Source organism: Pteronotus mesoamericanus, unplaced genomic scaffold (genome assembly GCF_021234165.1).
Source record: "Pteronotus mesoamericanus isolate MK-2021 breed Mesoamerican mustached bat unplaced genomic scaffold, CSHL_Meso_final contig_59, whole genome shotgun sequence".
Lineage (NCBI taxonomy): Eukaryota > Metazoa > Chordata > Mammalia > Chiroptera > Mormoopidae > Pteronotus > Pteronotus mesoamericanus.
Genome location: NW_026555206.1, coordinates 6,628,743 through 6,647,679, shown reverse-complemented (window position 1 = coordinate 6,647,679; position 18,937 = coordinate 6,628,743). Strand labels below are relative to the sequence as shown.

Below are 18,937 nucleotides of genomic sequence, written 5' to 3'. Positions count from 1 at the left end.
TTTTCATGCTGTTGAATATCTTGGTAGTCATTACTTTAAACTCTCTATCTGATCAATTTCAACTTCTTCTGGAAAATTCTCTTGTTCTTTCATTTGGGATCTATTTCTTTGTCTTCCCACTTTATTTTTTATTTCTTAAAATATCCTCAAGATTTTATTGTCACATACTAAAACAAAAAATGAAGCTTAGAACTGGATCAGTTGGCCCTTGCTCTTCTTATCTCCTCCCAGTTAAAAATGCTTGCATCTCTTAATAGGCAACATTCTCTTAGATCTGCAGTTGGGCTCAACACATTCAAGCCCCAGTACAATCTTCTTTGTAGTTTTAGCCTTTTTTTGGAAAATTGGCTTAGTCTGCCCACCATAGCCACTTAGCTTCTTATCATAATGTCACTTTTCCTGTGCATACAGAGAATCTTTGCCCATCTTGTACTGTGTTACTTTGTGGGGTTAGTGCTCACCACACTTCTTACAGAAAGTCTGGTGGATTTTAGAAAAGTTCACAATGTTTGTGAGAGCACTAATGGCATGGAAAGCTGCCTTCACATTTTGGCTGCTGCTTTGTATTTTCTGCCTTAGATGTTAAACTTCTCGGCCATTAATGTGATCAGTTGTTAATATAATCAATCTGTAATTAGCAGTCAGGCTTAAGCACCACAGGATGGGCAATAGCCATGCCCATTCTGGTGGGCATGGCTATTGCTTCCCCTCAGGCTGATGCTATTCAGAGAGGAGTGCTCTGCCTGAAAGAGATGGCTCCTGCACTAAGGGGGGGGGCGGTGACTCAGCACATGGATTCTGGTGGATGTTCCCTAAGTTCTCTCCCCAGAGCCACCAACCCCAGACTCTCCTCAAGCATCTCCAGTCTGCTCTGCCTTCCCTTTGCTAGTCCCCAGGCCAAGTGGCTGCAAATGAAATTTTGTGCTTTGGCTCTTTAAAAGGCTCTCTGCATCTCCAGCTGTCTCTCACTTGCTGACAAAACCCCTGCTGCTTTTCACAGCTGGATGTTATCTGGATTCCTTTCTGGCTCTGGTGCTGTAGGCTGGGGAGCCTGGCTTAGAGTTTAGACCCCACACTTTTCAGGAGGACCTCCACCCCCAGCCACTGAAATATCCCTCCGGCACTTCAGGTGCTGCCTGTGGGAGCCCAGCCAACCCTCTGGAGTCTCCTCTGCACTCCATACCAGTCATGTTGTGCTGAAGTGTTTTCTTCTGTCAGTGGTTGTAAGACTTCTCTACAGCTAATGTTCAGTTGGTTATTCAAGATGATTTCTCTACAATTCAGTTATAATTCCAGATTGGTCCTGGGAGGAAGTTAGTGTAGCTTTAATTTACTTCTCCACCATCTTGGAACTCCAATAAGTTTGTTTTTTTTAATGCATACTTACATGACAGCTGTCACAATACAACCTCATAAAATTGTTTTGAATGAAGTTAAACACAACTAAGCACTACTAGAACCATTTTATGGAAAATACCAAATGAAATTTTTGGCCAACCCAATATTTTAGAGTTTCTAAAATTAGAGTACTGTATTATGGGTATGAGAATACTTATTATCCTTAAACTAGGGAGCTATAAAAGTTAGAATTCCTGAGCTATCTACGTAGATTTTGAGATCTTTCTCTTTTTCATGGTAGAGTTTTCAGTCACATTATTAACCTGGCTGTAAGTACCATTAAAGAAAGTTGGATAACGGTAAACGGAGATTTCGTTTAACAGTATTACCTTTATTCTAACTTAAAATAGTTGATGTCATCCTCTATTCTAGCCTTTAATCATCTAATCCCTAGGATCCAGAACTCAGAGTATGGAGATAACAAAAACAGACACTGAGGGTAAAATTAAAGGTAACTTTGAGTGTTTGAATAAAATTTTCATAGTAGGAATGAAACATGCTCAAATATATTATTAGATTTGTTAAAGACACTTATGAGCCTTGCTCTATTTGATTAGATTATTAAATCCTGTTGGATATAAGCATCACAAGGTCAAGGATTTTAATATGCTTTGTTCAGTGATATTCTACCCCTCACCCCCTACACACAGTTAGAACTGTGCCCAGTGCATAGTAGGCTCTTAGTAACTATTTGAACAAATGATTAATGAAATTGTTAATTCAACATATAGTATTATCTGAAATTATTGAAGTCATTTTAATATCTTCTAATGTACATTTCTTTGCACAAAATAAGACAAGTATTTCTTGAAAGAATTAATTTATATTAACTACATTATTTACATTTTTAGCTAGGGAATATTGTAGAATGTTATTTGTCCATGAAGGTAGTAGTGAAGATGAATTTATTTTTAAAGAAGGAGAGATAATCCATTTGATAAGTAAATTAATTCTAACTTTTAACTGAATCATGTCATTTATTCATAGAAATACTTCTCAATATTCTTAGCTCTAGAAGAGCTAAGACTTTGTCTTGTTTATTTCTAGGCCCTGAGAAACTGGCACATAGTAACCTGTCAGAAAGAATTTTTTTTTTAGAAAACTTTTACTATCTTTGTTACAATTGATATACTGGGATTATTTTTGTCATCATGTTGTATTTTTTTCTCTAACCCTAACCTCCCTCCATGTTTCTGTTCTCACTTTCTCTTCTACCTCATTTCATTTTTCCCACCTATTTTTTTGTATTGTTTATAATATAAAAAGACAAAAAAAAAATAAAGAAACAACTGAAAAGTCCCTCAACATATGAATGGCTATAAAACTTCATACTGTGGAAAATGGTGCGGCTATTTAAAAGAATGAGGTAGTTTTCTAACTTTAAATGAATTAAGGCCAAAAAATAAAAAATAAAAGAAAACCTGGTAGTATTGGGATGTGGGCAGAATCCTGTAAGTACTGTTTGTAATAGAATGGAATTATAAATATTTAGTTTATACTGTAATCCTATCAAATACTTTTTCAAATTACTTCCCTTTGTTTTAAGTTAATCAGATGGTTGGGTCAGTGTATGTAATTTTAAATATTCATACAGTTTGGACTAATTCCTCATGGAAGAATGGCATTTGGAAGGAACTGAAGAAGGTCCTGTTAATTTCTAAAGCAAATGAATAATGTGATTAATTTTTAGTATATAAAATGTTGAGATGAATGTTAAGTAACATACAGTTTGGAAATTCATATTCTCTCCCTACCTTTCTCTGACATTTCCTTTCCTTTTTCATTTCTCTTTTCCCTCTGAGAACATTTTATGCTTGTTAATTGAATTTTTAAATTATTCGACTTTTTAAAAAAATTAAACCCAATTTTATAACTCTGCTAGAAGTAATATGTAAGGAGTATTTTCTATTAAGAGAACCTCATGATCTGTTTAGGTTTTGTTTTTTCTTATAAAAATAATGGAATTCAATAATTTCTGATTTTGTTTTTTTTCTTATTTAAACATAACCCCATTGTCTTAATTATTCTTCACTTTGCAATTTAGGAGACTGGAGAAACTCACTGGTGAAAGTGTGACATTAATTATAAAGAAGTATTTCCAGACAGTTTTGCTGTTTAGATAAATAAATTTTAAAGGATTTTCCAGGAAGCTTTTGCCATTATTTCTTTGATAAGATGGTTTTTACATTGTTATTGAATATTTTTATGAGGGTGTTTTAGATTTATATCTTTATTTAACATACTTAAATTATAGTAAAGCAAAACAATATTTCAGTTCTGTGCTTTATGCGTTGTTATCTTTACCCACTGACTATATTGGAGAGTAACATTAGACTTCATTACTTTATTATAATTAAAAGAAAAGAGCTGGCCATACTAGTTAGACAAATTCACACTTGCCTGGAAGAAATTATACTTTTATTTAATTTTGTTGAAGATATTTTAAGCTAATGTTGATCTTACTATTATTCTATCAATGCATTTTTGGTAGGGTAAAAGGCAGTCTTTGCCTTCTTACAAGATTTCATATATTTATTTCACTTCTCACAGAGAATAAAGTAAGACTGAGTCATTCATTAGTGATCTTTTGCTTTTCTACAACTTCTGTCTCCTTTTTTGCCCATAGAGGAGTGGATCTAATTGAGTTTTAAAGATATGTAGAGGGAAAGAGAGTTAGCAAGCAGACACACAAAGTAAGACAGCCTTACATATTTGATTAAAGCCAGTGCAGAACCTTTTCAATCTTTCATTTAGTTAAGTAAATTACTAGAGGTTACTCTGTGGAGGCTTACACCATCTGCGCCCCTTCCTTTGCTAGATTTGCCTCACTACTTATTCAACCTTCAGGGTGCTGTACTTACATGCTTTTCTTAATGAACACATTCTTTTTTTTCTTTTGTCTTTTATTAACTGTTTAGTCAGTATTGATTATTGGTTATTTTTAATCTGAAAAACCCAAATTCACATACTTTTAAATGTGTCTCAAGTTTTTTAAGGCATTAAATGAAGTATTAAAAATTAGTGAATGCTTATAAATCTAAGAGAATTGTAATAAATCGAGGAAAAACAGACCTTTGCCTTTAATCTTCTCTTTGAGAGCTCTGAAGAGTCAGGAATAAAAGCTGGATATATTTATTAGCTACTCCTTTTTTAAAAAAAAAATAAATAAATAAAGTTCCTTGCCTTGACTGTGTGGCTCAGTTGGTGGGAGTATCTTCTGGACACCAAAAAAAGAAAAAGAGATCACAGGTTCAATTTCTGATCAGGGCACATGTCTAGGTTGAGGGTTCAATCCCCAGTCAAGGCGCCCAAAGGAGACAACTTCTTTCTCACAATGATGTTTCTCTCTCTCCGCCCCCCACCCCCTTCCTCTCCCTCTAAAATAAATAAACATCTTCAGGTAAGGATTGTAAATAAATACATGAATAAGTAAATAGTCTCTTTCTCTGCCTTTGCCTGCCACACTTCCCTCCCTACCAAACTCAGCTGTTAAAGACACGTAAAATGGTGCATAGGAATCTTAAACTAGGGGTGGCAGGACAGAACATTTTTGTTTGTTATTAAAAATTTGTAGGATAGCTAACACTGATAATTTTTATTCTTTAATTTTATTATTTTTTAAAGACCTAGGTGTCTTAGAGAGAGGAGGAGGAAGGGAGAAAGAGAGGGAGAGAAATATCAATGTGTGGATGCCTCTCACGTACCCGCCACGAGGGACCTGGCCCATAACCCAGGCATGTGCCCCGACTGGGAATCAAACCAGCAACCTTTTGGTTTGCAGGCCAGCTCTCAGTCCACTGAGCCACACCAGCCAGGGCTAACACTGATAATTTTTAAAAATCTTCACCCAAGGATATGTTTTTATTGACTAGAGAAAGAGAGAGAGAGAAAAACTCTGATGTGAGAGAGAAACATAAATTGCCTACTGTGAGCGCCCTGACCGGGGATCGAACCCACAACTTATGTGCCCAGACTGGGAATCAAACCCACAACTTTTTTTTTTTTTTAATGAAAGATTTCCTAAAAAGCGTTCAACTCAGTTGGGTTTTTTTGTTTTTTTGTTTTTTTAAGGTTTTATTTATTTATTTTTAGAGAGGGGAAGAGAAGGAGAAACAAAATGTGTGGTTGTCCCTGGTGCTCCCTTTACTGGGGACCTGGCCTGCAACCCAGGCATGTGCCCTAGACTGGGAAACAAACCAGCAACCATTTGGCTTACAGGATGGCACTCAGTCCACTGAGCCACAACAGCAAGGGCTCGTTCATATATCTTTGTGTGTGTGCACGTGCGCATGTACTGGATAATGCTCCAACCAAGTGCGCCACCTAGCCAGGCCTAATGCTGATAATTTTTGAAATATTTGAATTTTGATCAAGGAAGTATTTGTTCTAATAAAATAAATGTTTGTCAGTGATATTTTGTTAGGAGCTTATTTTGTAATTTTTTGGCAGGGATGAGATGAGAAGAGATGTTCATTTGACTATATTTAATATGTAAGTGTTCAGTTGTTTTGACCATTATTATTTTAATAGAAACCAAGCAAATTACCACCACACCCTGCTAAGAATCCAAGTGTGTGATAAAAACATTGTTAAGTTGGCTGGTCTTTTTATATTTTTAAGTTCTAAATGGTGATATTGGGTCTTATGTAAAACATTTATTTTTATTAGCAAAAAAAAAATATATATGCTATACAAAATTTTTAGAAATATAAAAAAAACTGAGTGTTCACCTGTGTTAGTATCTGTCAATATTTTTTTAAGTACGAGCTATATAAAATAGGAGTCTTGAAAATAATTTGGATACTTTAGTTCTGTGTCATTTTGAGTTAAGAAAATTGACTAAGTTTAAATCTGCTGAGAAAATGACATATTGACCAAATTATTCTACCTTTCCAGATGGAATCTATTTGTTAATAATGCAAACAAATACTGATTGTTTACGTACTCTTCCTTGAGAGAGTATGCTAGGGATTAAATAAACTACAAGAGTTAATTTTTTTTTTCCGAACAGTTGAATTAAACAAACCTAGAGAAGTTTTCCAGAGTTAACATTATATAATCCTGCTCTTCATCTATTTCTGTAAGTTCCAACCTCCAATTCTGATTTTTACAAATGCAGTACAATATTTTTCTTGAAAGCTGTGCTGTTTTTAAAAATAATGGAAGTCCTTTCCTCTTCCATGGTTTCAGCTTTGTATTTGCTGACCAGAGCAAGAAAAGCACAAGGTAAAAGTAATTTTTTTTTTAGGTAAAAGTAATTTTTATGGTGTAGAAGGTTTTTTAGACACTAGTCAAATGGAGCTTTCAAAATTAATTAAAACAAAACATTTAATTCCACAGTCACAGTAGCAGCATTTCAAGTTTCAATAGCCCATATCAAACAGCAAAACAATACGATATTTCCATTCTTGTAGTTAGTTTTACTGGACAGCGGTGGTGTAGAGGACATGAACACTTTCATCTGACAGAGAAGGAACTGAGATTACAGAGTTGTATATTCATAGTAACAGTGACAGGTACAGCATTAGATTGAGCCTAGTGATTCTGTTACATTTTTCTTGCTGTTAAAACATGTTTTCATCTGATGTTATTTTTAAATTAACCTTTACTTTTTAATAGTATAATGGTCTTTGTGCTCTAAAAGAATTTTTGTAAAAGTATGAACTTTGTTTTTTTCCTTAGACCCAAAGTCTGAGCTGATATCTGCAGAGAAGTATTTTCCTCTAAAGCCTGAAGAAAAGATGAGACTAATTTTTCTACTTTCAGAAAAATAACTTTCTTTTGTTGTCATTGTAAAAAAAAATCTCTCCACACTGAGTAGGTCACTTACACTGATTTTTAACAAGGGTTCAATATTTACTTTGCAATGCTTGTAGTTTCCTGGGAGTAGTTTGTCAAGATCAATAGGAAATTAAGACTTTCCTCAAACTGATAGCAATTTACATTTATTAAAATGTTAAACCATTACTTCAGTAAGGATGTAGTACTTAATTATAGGTATTTCAAATAATGTATAAGAAAACTAAGTATAAAGTTATACTTTTATTATTATTATAGTGTCTCAATTGAAATAAAGCTATAAAATTTTCTTAGGAATAAGTGTTCCTACTTAAAACATGGAAGTGATTTATTATGTATTATTTAATTTTCACTGCATATATTTTTCATGTAAATTTGGAAAAAGTTATTCCAAGATATTTTGTTTAAAAAATTATTTTGTTTTGTCATTGTTGATTTGGGGAAAATACCTCCTTTGTACAGAAAGATCTGGAATAGTTATATCTAGTAGCCGAGATTTTATATATACATGCAAAATCTTGAATACTGTTTTAGAATACTTTTGTATCTACTGCCAACATTTTTACTGCTTGTCATTGTCTCTTCCCTAAAGTGTTACAGTACTCTCTTAACTGATTTCTCTTACTTTAGTTCCTTACCTGGCTTATATTTCACTGTTGCCAGATTGATTTTTATTTAATAGACTATTTTTTAAAGCACTTATGGATTCACAGCAAAACTGGTCAGAAAGCACAGAGTTCCCATATACTCCGTACCCCTACATATGCACTGCCTCCCCTACTACCAACATCCTCCAGGAGAGTGGTATGTTTGTTACAATCAGTGCACCTCAGTTGACACATTATTATTGCCAAAGTTTACATTAGGGTTCACTCCTGGTATACATTTTATAAGCTTGGACAAATGTGTAATTTAACTAACGCATACTTCTAATATCATACAGAATAGTCTCACTGCTCTAAAAATCCTCCCTGCTCTGTCTTTTCATTTCTCCCTCTGATTCCTGACAACCACTGATTTTTTTAATTGTCTCCATAGTTTTGCCCTTTTCAGAATGTCATATAGTTGTAATCACACATGATGTAGCTTTTTCACATTGACTTCTTTCACTTTGTAACATGTATTTAAAGTTCCTTCATGGCTTTGCAGAGTTTAATGGCTTATTTCTTTTTAGTGCTGATTAATATTCTGTTGTCTGGATGTACCACCATTTATCCATTCACCTACTGGAAAGGCATCTTGGTTGCCTCCAGGCTTTGGCATTTATAAATAAAGCTACTATAAACTTCTCCATGCAGGTTTTTGTGTGGACACAAGCTTTCAGTCCACCAGGGTAAATACGAAGGAGTGTGGCTGCTGCATCACATGGCAAGAGTATGTCTAGATTTGTAAGAAATTGCCAGTCCTGGCTGGTGTGGCTCAGCGGATTGATCGCTGGCCTGCCAACTACAGGGTTGCCCATTGGATTCCGAGCCAGGGCACATGCTTGGATTGCAGGCCAGGTCACCAGTAGGGACGTGTGTGAGAGGCAACCACATATTGATGTTTCTCTCCCCCTCTCTAAAAATCAATCAATCAATCTTAAAAAATAAAAAGAAATGAAACTGCCAAACTGTCATCCAAAATGTCTGTACCATTTTGCATTCCTGCCAACGATTGATTGAGAGGTCCTGTTGCTCTACATCCTGGCCAGTATTTGGTGTTGTCAGGAACTGATCCCAAATTACATTTTCATTACTACCATTTTCGCTCACTAAATTTTTTAATCTCAGTTGCTGCACCTGAGTTCCCACATGCTCCAGGCGAGCCCTGGCAGCCTGGCCGCAAGCACAGCACACACCTGAGGTAACTCAGGAGGTAGCCAGGCACATACCGCATGCAGCTGCTGTCACTGTGGCACTCGAACCCGGTGGAACCTGGGGCCAGGGGTGGGTGGCTGTTGGCTATGAGCTTTAAGTCCATGGCCCAAAATGACTCTCCCACTGGAGACTCTCTTCTGTAAAGACGACGAGGAGACAGGAGGCTGTGATGAGCATGCCACTGCATCAGGTCTCTGCCATCCCATCCCAGGATGCCACCTCTTCTAGGAGAGCCCTCTGATCACCCCCCTGCCACTGCACAGGGAGTCTGGACTTCGTGCACCAGACCTGCCTGCAGCATTGGATCAAGAGCTCTGACACACGCTGCTGCGAGCTCTGCAAGTATGAGTTCATCATGGAGACCAAGCTGAAGCCTTTGAGAAAATGGGAGAAGTTGCAGATGATAGCCAGTGAGTGCAGGAAGATCATGTGCTCAGTGACATTCGATGTCATCGCCATCACCTGCGTGGTCTGGTCATTGTTTGTGCTTATCGACCACACTACTGAGAAAATCAAGCAGGGGCAGGCAACAGGAATCTTAGAGTGGGCCTTTTGGACTAAACTGGTAGTGGTGGCCATTGGCTTTACTGGCAGACTCCTTTTTATGTAGTTCAGTGCAAAGTGTATATGCAATTGTGGAAGAGACTCGAGGCTTCTAACAGAGTCATCTCTGTTCAGAACTGTCCAGGCACAAGCAAAAAGAATATTTTTAAAAAATCTGCGCTCACAGAGCCCAACTTTGAAAATAAAGATGGACATGGAATCTGTCATTCCGACACAAACTCTTCTTGTTGCACAGACTCTGAAGGCACTGGAGCAGAAATCGTTCACATCTGAATGTGTGGAGGGTATAGTTTTCCTGGACATCCATGAACAGCTGACAGAAATTGTTTACTTCCAGTTGTGTACCTTTTCTTACATGCTTTAACAGCACGTACAGGGCAGGTGACTATTTTTAATGATTTCTCTTTCTCTAAACCCCCCTCATGGAATCTCCTGGAAAGCTCTCACATCGGCTGGACATGCCTGGAAATGCACCTCTACCTGCACATCTATGGGAAGGGAAGGTGGGAGACTCAGGACACCGTGACAGGGAGCTGGCCCATGGTCTTGAGCACAACGAGAGGTAAAATGTCGAACCTGAGGGAAGAACAGGAGCAGGGTGGCACCCGGGCCCTGATGTACAACTCTTCCAGTTCCCACCTTGGGACAATGTGTCTGGGAAAGCCTAGCCCTGGGGCGAGGACTCCCTCCTCACTAAGGAGAGCCCGGGGCGGTGAGCTCCCTCTGCCAGTGCTGCCACTGTCAGTTCTCTCGAGCAGATGGGCCATGGTGCTCTGTCACGGTGGCAAGGGATTTCACTAAGCAAACAGCACTTTACAAAAAAAGACTCTTTATTTTATTTTATGTGTCCAGAAAGGTTGGAATTTAAAAGAATGTCTCGTTAAGAAACCTCCTCTTCATGACCCCGATTATCTCTTTTATGTTGTAACAGATCTAAAACCCTGTTGCCTTTTGTATTCTAAGAAACGTGACATCTAGTCTGTGTTTATTAAAAGACTTGGGACAATAAAAAAAACACATTTCTTAATCTCAGATTAGTTCTTTGTATTATTGCTATTGTTAGGTCTGAGTTTTGGATCAGTTTACTATAGTATTTGGTTATAATATCTGTTTTACATGAAACTCATCTACAAAGATATATAGAACCAAATGTAAAAGTATGTCCCTGGCTTTATTATCTGCATTATGATATTCCTTTTAGAGTCTTCTCCATCAAGTACATAGGCATTTGTTAAAATTCAAATCCTGACTTCCCATATTCCCTAAAATCAGTGAGCTATTATGATTTTTAAAAATGAAAGAGCATACATTTTCATTACATTTATCTCCTCAAAATCCTGGCCACAATGAAGTAGTAGGGACCAAATTTCCCCTCCTTAGTTAAACAACTCAAAAACTGGACAAAATACGTAGCATGTCTTCAGACACTGGACAATGGGTAGCACAGGACTGTTACCACTAAGAGAAGTTACAACTGACACAAAGGAGGCAAGCCCTAAAATTACCCCCAGCTTATCATCCAGAAGCCTTTCTCAGGCCACAGGAAAGAGGAAACCAGACAGCCCAATTTTTCTGCACAACTGAGGAGATTGCATACAGGGGTGTAGGGACAAACTATAAAACTCTTAATGAGCCTTACTTCAAATACGGCCCAGTGCAGTTCAGTAATTAGTATGTGAGTTCTACTTCAGCTTGGGCTGCTCTCCAATTCTTTGTTCCAGCCTCAGCTCAGGAATTTTCTTCAGAAAGCCTTCACTGCCCATTCGCAGGCTGAATTAGTGTCCTTCCTGAATAGCCCCATAGCATCTGAGCTTATTTCTCTCCTATCACTTTCCTTGCATTGCTTCTCAAACCAGAGTACCATTGGGTGTGAACTACATGAAATTATAAGGCAGGAGTTTTATCTAATGATAAATAACTTAAAACAAAAGACATAATTTTTTTCTTAGCCAAAATATTAGATTATAAAAGAAATTTCACAATGCAGAGGGTGCCTAGAGGCCAAGTGTTTATTGTCATTTGCTTTTAGTTCTGCTTTGTAAAAAAGCTGGAGAAACATTTATTGCCAGATAATAGTGAAATTATGTGGTAACTTGTCTATTTTTCCCACCAGACCATGAGTTCTGTTAGGAGGGCAGAGGTTGTGCCTCATTCACCTCTGAATTCACAACACTTAGCTACTCCTATGAAGCCTGGCTGAAAGTAGAGTCTCCAGAATGTTTGTGAACTTAACTCAACTCTCTCTTCTCCTGGTACTTTGGGGAGAATATGGTATTTCCACCAAGGAGAGGACTTCACATCAAGTGCCTATTGGAGAGAATACAGTCCTAATGTACTTCTTGAGAATGGTTTTTAACCTATCTGATTTTTGGCTTCCCAACCTAGTAGGGCCAGGAAGATTTCATGAGAAAAGATTCATAAACTTTGCCAAGCACTGAACTTGGCACATAGAAGGTACATGAAAAACTGCTTTTCTTTCAAGACACATTCTGGTTATTGATCTATAAGCCAGGAGATGATTCTGGTCATTTTAGTCATTCCAAGCAATTCAAAAGGACCCGGGACCCATGGCTCAGGTCTGAGCCATTATCTGGAGCTTTTTCTGCAACACCCTGATCTCTCCTCCTAAACCTCCAGCCTATATTCAACATCTTACTTACTGTCTTAGTTACCTTCACACCAAATCTTCACTTGTAAGAGAGGGGTGATTCAACTAGAAGGTGAAGAAAGATAATCACCAGTTAAAAGATGTGAGCTGCAGGGGTTATTTCCAGCCTTGCCTCACTCAGTAATCTGATTGACTCTTCCAACTCCACAGCATGTCTTGATTCTGGTTCTGGAGACAGTCTTGGACAAACGTTGTGAGTTCCTAACAGAGTGTGACCCAGGGAATCAGAATCCCAAAATGGCTGTGTCCTTCATTCTGTTGGCCTAAGTCCAGAGTAGCTTTACTAGGGAATTAATAAAGCTTAATTTAAGCTTCAGGGCTCCTTCCTTTTATTCACAGGGCTTCTGTGAATGCTGAGAATTGCTGGAACGTCCTAGATTGAGAGGAGAAGTTAGATTGATTCCAGGGAGCATTCCTATGTGAGTTTTTCTGATAATTTGCCTAAAGAAATTCCAGAAGATACCTAGAGATCCATGATTCCAGTAATTGTTGTGATTCCTTCTTCCCATTCTAAATGAATACTCAGTTTCGTAATTAATTTTGGTTGAAATTTTACATTCTTTTTCCTCGAGATGGCTCCACAAGACCTAGATTCTAGGCTTGCATGTTCTCCAATTTGTGCCTTCTTTTCTCCAATGCCTCTCTAGACTGCAGTTCACCAGAAAATCATAAGTATGGGGTGGGGGGAGACTCTGCAGGGATCTCTGTAGCAATAACTAATGCAAGATAAAATCACCCTTATTATTTGCATTCCGTCTTCTACGGCAGGCATACATTGAATGCTATGCACCAATTCTTATTCCACAAATGCTAGGACCTTCCAGCATTCCCAAGAACTTAATCAGAAGGAAAAGATAAAACCTGTAAGTTTGCCTCTCCCCTGAATCTAAAAAGTATTTTGAGATAGACTCTTTATACCTACTTTTATGCATCAAATAGACTTTGAGTTGGAGTTAGATAAGAGAATAACTAATTTGCGAATGAAAAGGTAGCCTACTAGAATTTACTTAGTAAAATATTTAAGATGTGTAATAGAATTTGTGAAAAAAGAAATTCAGTTCCCAGCTAAGTGATAACAATAATGGCATTCTTTTATGATCAGTTTTAAATTTCCCCGGTATGATGCCTAACTGTACGTGGAAAAACAAAAAACAGAATCCAGTGCATATACTACCATGGAAAAGTATTCAGTTATTCAATTTGGTTACTATATCAATGGACTCCAAATAGTCATTCCTCATTGCTGCTTCTGTGTTAACAGATGAGAAAGGCATACATAAACAGTCAACTATTAAATGATGTGAAATCACAAGAGTGTTGTGGAAATACTGGGGAGGGAATGCTGATCCATAGAGTGGCCAGGATGATGTCATGTTATGAGAAGGTGGGTCCATGACAGGTTAAGAAGCTAGAGAGGGCAATGGGGCCCAGAAAGTGGAGTCTTGCATGCAGCTAATTTGAGTTCTATCAAAGGATATTAGGGAACCATTTATGAGTGTTAAGTGGGACCGTTATATAGTCAGATTTATTTTGGAAGAGGTCTCTCTAGCTGCAGTATGGGGCATGAGTTAGGGGTAGGTAGGGTAGAATGGAGACAACAAGGTCAGTTAAGAAGCTAGTGAAATAATGTAAAGGTGAGAAGTCTGAAGGCAGAAAGGAGTTTTGAGGATGGAGAGAAGAAAACAGATTCAGGAACTAAATTTGGCAGCTTGTAATTATTGGATGTCAGAAGGAGTAGTTGTAGGAGAAGCAAGAGACTTAGATGACTACCAGATTTCTAGTTACAATGACTGGGTGGTGCCTACAATTCACCAAAAGAAAGCATATAAGAGGAGAAGCTGGTTGGGTGGTACAGTAGTAAATTTAGCCAGTAGCAGCTCCAGAATTCCTACACAGAAGAATAGGGCAGCGGGACTATGGAATTTGTCTCAAAACAATGTTAATAAAAAGAACTCTGTTTGTGTGTTTAGATGGGTTGGCATGGTAAGATGAGTGATATTATGGGAACTTAAAGATCCCCACCATCCTGAATTCAGCATCGGGCAATTGTATTGAGATTGTTTTTGTTGCACATGACAGAAACTCAATCTAAACAAGCTCAAGAATCAAAGGGAAATTTATTAAACCAAGGAAAAGGTAGGCATGGAGCTCCAGGAACAACTAGATCCAGGAGACCTCATATTGGCAGAACATTCTCTCCCTCTCATTTCTAATCTTTGCTTCTCGGTGACTATGGACTTTATTCTCTCCCACCACAGGCAAACTTTCTCCACACAGGAGGGAACAGAGAGCCTTCACACTCACATTCTTCCAGCTTAACCACCACTGAGAGAAGAGAATCTCTCTCTCCAAGCTCCAGTTTTAACAAAATCTCAGAGAAAGGTTCTGATTGTTGTGATTTGGTTCACAAACCCACTTCTTCAGCTAATCAGCGTCCCTAAAGGGTCAGGGTCTGTTCCAGAAGGAAGGATAGGAAGACCATACATATGATCATTCCTCCAACACGTGAAACAAGCGGACTTGGTGATGGCTGTGGGACAGCAGGTGAGGCAGTAGAGCAAAACCTGAATATGTGAGCCTAGTATTCAAAGGATAATACCATACTGAGATATATATATATTTAAAGGTTCAGAAAAGTAGTTGATTGCCTTGACAAAATTAATGGCAAAGTGAATTCCACAAGCTCAGTAAGCAGATTAACTCATGATCGTTATTTCTCAGGTGATTCTGAATATACATGAGGTCTGCCCACAAAAAGTCTAACCATGGTTAATATAACAAGAACATCAGTGCAACCTGGCAGCCAAGGAGAGTGGACTGGAATGCATATGTGTGAACAATGAAAACTTCACTTTATTAGTCAGTGGGGACACCATTAACTGAGCACATGTACTGTGTGACCATTGCATTCGAAATGTCTGAGCAAGCAGAGCTATGAACCTGCATCAGATTTTGTTTTAAGCTTGTGCAGTCCTCCTCAGAAACTATTCAGATGATGCAGAAGGCCACAGCTATGGGCAACTGGTGATTGGCAGCTTCATCATGACAATGTGCTTACTTATGCATCATATCTTATGCAGAGGTTTTTAGCAAAACATCAAATCACCCATGTGACTCAGCCCCCCAACAGCCCAGATTTGGCACCCCGCAACTCCTGGCTTTTCCCAAAACTAAAATCCCCTTTGAAAGGGAAGAGATTTCAGACCTTCAGTGAGATTCAAGAAAATGTGATGGAGTAGCTGATGGCAACTGGGAGAACTATGTGAGGTTCCAAGGTGCCTACTTTGAAGGGAACTGAGGCATCATTGTCCTATGTACAATGTTTCTTGTATCTTGTGTCTTCTTCAATAAATGTCTCTGTCTTCCACAGTAAGTGACTGGATATTTTCTGGGCAGACCTTGTATTTCACAGAGGTTTAAGTGGAATCAAATAGTGAAGTTCATAGTTTCAAAGCAGCTTTATTTATTTATTTAAAAATTTTTTTTTCAATTACAATTGACATTTGATATTATATTAGTTGCAGGTATACAGCACATTGCTTAGATATTTATATAACTTACAAAGCAATCCACCTAAAATAAATTGTTTTTAAAAGGAAACAAGTCTAAGAACAGTATTTATAGTGTGATTATAATTAAACAAAAAATGTGTTTGTCTGTATATACAAGCATTTGTGTGGGTGTGGGTTCAAGCATAGGTCTGTGTTTCCCAGATTTAAGAAATCAGTTCTGTGCCATACCCACACAGAACTCAGTTATCCCAGACTTGAACAACTGCCTAGAACCAAGTCAACTTTGCCATATTCATCCAGAACTACCTTGATGAACAGCTATGAAATTTTTTTCAAGTGCAAGTCTCATAGGGAAAACAAATTCATTCTCTTATCAACAATGAGGTTCTCGTAGGGAAATATTTCCTCTCTCTGCAAGAGCAGGCATGTGAAGGCATTCTCTGGCAGGTCTTCCCATGGTCGGCAAGGCCCTCAGTGCTCTCTTTCTCCCCTGCCACTGCCCTCTCCCTCCTGTGCTCTCAAAGCCTGAACCTTCACACTTATTTTCCCCTTAATCTGGAACACTCTACCACAGACTTTGGTGTAATTGGTTTCTTCACATCATTCAGTCTTCAGCCCAAATGTTACCTCCCAAGCAAGGTCTCCCCTGACCATCTAACCAAAAGTAGCTTACTCCAGCCTCCAACACAACACTCTGTTTATTTTTCCATAGCACTGACTATCTCAAATTATATTAATTATGTATCATGTGTTTATTTCTAATTTCTTCCCCTTAAAGTGTAAGCTCTATGAAAGCAGGAACCTTGCCTGTATTGTCATCCTCCTTCCTTACAACAAAGCCTAACCACTTACCGAACGTTTATGGAATGAAAAGATAGACTACTGGAATGTTACCCAGAGCTAAAAAGAAATGAGCTCTCATGGCATGAGAAGACATGGAGAAAAGTAAATGCATACTGTTAAGTGAAAGAAGTCCATTTGAAAAGGCTACACTCTTTACGATTCTTAATATATGACATTTTAGAAAAAACCAAACTATGGAGACAGTAAAAAGATCAGTGGTTGTGAGGGATTAAAAGGGAGCTAGGGATGAATAAATGGAACACAGAGTGTTGGGAAACATCCCATCTGGTTTCAGGGACTGTAGCCCCACCAACAGGCAAGAGGGCCCAAAGGCAGAACTAAGCAAGAAGGCCTTGGGAAAATAGGCCACTGAGGAGACAAAATATGTCCCCCAGACAGAGGCACAGCCCCTGCCTCCCTCACATCCCTCTGATTGGCTCTGAAGGATGGCTGGTTAGTGAATGATGGGTAAGACCCCTTGATGGCAGGGGCAACCTAAGACAGGCACAGCCATATGGGCATCAGAGAAGAACTTGGGGGACACAGAGGAAGGGCAAAAAGACCCCCCTCAGCTTTGATGTGGCAGGGGTCCTCATTCTATCTGAAAGAAGTCTCTCCTTATCTCTTGGCAGCTGACTGATCCCCTGCCTGGCTCAGGTTTGAAACAATACTGGAGACAGCCCTAAACTGGATCTGGTGGTTCCTGGGGGAAATCAGGCCTAGAAGTAAATTCTTTGAAACATGCTTTGTTTTTTCCTCAAAAGCTATGATAACCAGCTCATGCTGGGAAGAAAACTTACATTATTCACAGACCCTGACCCTAAACCCTTTGGCGCTTTCATGTTTACTCATCTCCTCTTGCACCCATGTAAATCGATGTGTTCCTGACATTTGTCTTCATCAAAACATCTATCCTCTGTAAACATTAACATACTGATGTAATGAGATCACCTGTACATTCCTACTACCTAGCCCCACTGATAACCCTTTCAATAAAAGCCTTTGGAAACAGAGACTGGGGGCCTTCTCCACCAGAGGGAAGTGCCACCTCTTTCCCTAGCAGACAGAGAAGTGTCTAGAATGACTTATTTTATTTACTCCATCTGTGACGACCCCGGGATGGGCTCTCCAGGATCAGAGTCTGGCTCCCTCCTCAACAGAGGATGCTTAGGGCAACTCTATATGATATTATAATAGTGGATACATGTTCTAACACATTTGTTCAAACCCATAAAAGGTGTAACACCCAGAGTGAACCCTAATGTAAACTATTAACTCTGGGTGATAATGATGTGTCAACATAGATTCACCAATTGTTATAAATGCACTGATCTTGTGGGAGATGTTCATAACAAGGGAGGTTATACATGAGTGGGGTCAGGTGTATGGGAAACCTGTGTGCCTTCTGCTCAATTTTGCTGTGAACCTAAAACTTCTCTAAAAATAAAGTCTATTATATATATACACAAACCCACCTACTGCCCAAGTTGTAGAAAAGGTTTAAGCATTTAAGTGGAACATGAAGAAAGATTATTTGACATTAGGGTTGTCCTGGGAAAGCTAGAGCTCAGAAAGGTCTAAACCCAAAGTTCAGGGAGTATTTTCCAACTTGGAGCTCCATATTCTGTATTCACATAAGTGAAACATTCATTTTTATTGAGGGACTGAGTACTCATTCAGCTCATATATGTGTACTGTGAATATCTAGGGTGAACAGCAAATGCAGCTATTTCTTAACATTTGATCCAAAACCCATTCTTCATGCCATGTCTTTATTATTAATGGGTCTAAGCCCAGCTGAATGCCAGTGTTATCCTATAGAGAAGCTTTAAATAGTCAGTTTTTCTCCTCAGAACTAACCCAACATAATTTAATTATTTATTTTGTTTGGCTGATTCTAAACCACTAGAATCTAAGTTTCATAAAAACAGTATATTTTGCCTGTTTTATTCACGATCATGTTTCCAGTGTCCAGAGCAGTTCCTGATACATAGTGGGGACTCAATAAATATTTGTTGAAAGAATGAATAGGTGAGCAAATGAATAAGCAATTTTTATTCTGTCCACAAATCCCAGTGAAGAGATCAGAATTTTGGTACAAGGTGCAGTAGCCCCCTTATCCATGTCCTCTGCCTGTGGTTTCAGTTACCCACAGTCAATTTTGATTTAGAAATATTAAATGAAAAACTCTAGAAATAAACAATAAGTTTTAAATTGTGTGAGCTGCATGAGGAAATCTCACCTGAGCTGTGAGTCATCCTTTTGTCTAGCATATCCACATTATAGGTGCAGTA

General features: G+C 38.3%; 2 pseudogenes; one reads left to right on the top strand and one right to left on the bottom strand.

Annotated features, from left to right (window-relative positions):
* Window positions 1-186: 186 nt before the first annotated feature.
* Window positions 187-9,159, bottom strand: LOC129076314 (60S ribosomal protein L36a-like; annotated as a pseudogene).
* An 8-nt stretch (window positions 9,160-9,167) lies between these two features.
* On the top strand, window positions 9,168-10,554 carry LOC129076312 (E3 ubiquitin-protein ligase MARCHF8-like; annotated as a pseudogene).
* Window positions 10,555-18,937: the final 8,383 nt, after the last annotated feature.